The following is a 1,866-nucleotide window of genomic DNA, read 5'->3' on the forward strand; positions in this document are numbered from 1 at the left end:
ATATATATATATATTAATTGGAACTTAACAAATATCTACATATTTATTAAAATTACCATTTCACCCGTAACCCATTAAATTCTTCGTAAAAGATTCACCGTAGTTAATTTAATTTATTTATCGACGAGTAATTCTAAACGGCATCAAAATAACTTCTTGGTCTTATAAACTAAAAAATATTATTAACTTTGTCTATAAAAGCCTTCGAGCCAAAATCCAAAATACATAAAAATACATAAAGTGTACTTTAAAATTATGGGTCTTACAATATGTAACTTCCGAAATTTCAAAAATTCGAAACATTCTTTTTTTTTTATATTTTGAGTGCAAAAGCAGAAAGATGCATATATGAACGGTGTTACTAAGATATGTTAAACTATTGGCTTATTTTACATATAATCAGTTGACAATTAATAGATATCTATCATAAAATAATCAAGTTAATCAATCATCCCATGTATAAAAAAGTATAGTATGTTCTAGTTTCATGAAGTTCTCTTTGTTGGATTCTTCAAAGTGCTCGTATTCAAATCTCGGAAACCAATAAAGAGAAGTGCACACTTCTCATGTCTATAGCACAATTGATGACTCAATATTTGGATTATGAAGTGTTCATCTTTGTAGCCTCGAAGTCCCACATCAGATGGTCTGCACAACAACTAATTGGACAGAAGAAATAAAAGTCAGACGAAGGATAGTTACAAAGCATACCTTTCTCGGCCTTTTGGCTAAGATCAAGTGTAGTATCTGTTCTTATCAGTTTAATATCTGATACGTGGGTCAACGACTCACACGATATTAAATTAATTTGTTGACGGGGGAGTCCTCAACAATAGCTTGCTATTGGGATCCTCAAGTGTCGCCCATGTGTTGCACTACTACACAGGCTTGGCACACCCTACTAAATATCAAATATTTCATTTTATTATAATGACGATTGATTTGGCACACAATCTCCTATTTTTTGTTTTTTATAAGAGGAGCACAAAAGAAATATTATAAGTATCGTCCCTGCGTCATTCTCTCTATTAGACACATTTGAAAATGTGGCATTTTGTATACCTTCAAGATTATAATGACGAAGTAAAAGCTCATTATAATAGCTCTTGAGATCAATATAAGACTTTACGAAGAGTTCTTTTCAATAAATTTAATTGGTTGTTTAACAAATTGAGCATTGTGTTTTTTAAATGATATTAAAATTTCAAACACCTTGTTGAAACATCAAACTAAACTATTTCTATAATACTCCATTTATACAACACTATAAAAATTTCAAAAACCTAACTAAATTATCAGGTTGTAAACGTTATTCACAACTTCAGAATTTTCAAAAATTCTCCTCCTATTAACTATAACACATATCTACCTTCCTAGCTTTCAAATACTCTCAACGTTCTTTTTTGTATATATTGAGTACAAAAGCAAAAATATGCGTATATGAACGGTGTTACTAAGATATGTTAAATGTAACATCCCGTTCTTCTTAGCGAGGGTATATTTTTTTTTCAAAAGAATTTAAAATAAAGCAGATAAATAAATAAAGAAATGCCTTTGGATAAATAATTGAGTCATTAAAATTTAAAAGCAGCGGAAAAAGTTTCTCAAATACATACATCCAAAGTATCTAAACAACAACCAGGAGATACAAGGAACCCATTCAACTAAGGTGTCGTACTGACAATAATAGTAACAGTACAGTCTTCCGGTTTAAAATAAACGTAACCCGGCCCAAAAGACGACATCTGTTCCCTCTGTGACAACCTAGTCTGATCATTTTACAATACAACTAAACACCCTGACTGATCTCCACGCGCCCCGTGAAATCCTCCTAACGTAGCTGCAGTCAAGCGTTCCCATCTCCAT

At 31.5% G+C, this 1,866-nt stretch overlaps 1 non-coding gene across 1 annotated transcript; it reads left to right on the top strand.

Moving 5' to 3' along the window:
* Nucleotides 1-707: 707 nt before the first annotated feature.
* LOC113785092 (U2 spliceosomal RNA) lies at nt 708-902 on the top strand. Its single transcript, XR_003471235.1, has one exon. It is a non-coding gene; the product is annotated as a U2 spliceosomal RNA (small nuclear RNA).
* Nucleotides 903-1,866: the final 964 nt, after the last annotated feature.

This window comes from Cicer arietinum, chromosome 5, assembly GCF_000331145.2.
Source record: "Cicer arietinum cultivar CDC Frontier isolate Library 1 chromosome 5, Cicar.CDCFrontier_v2.0, whole genome shotgun sequence".
Taxonomy (NCBI): Eukaryota; Viridiplantae; Streptophyta; class Magnoliopsida; order Fabales; family Fabaceae; genus Cicer; species Cicer arietinum.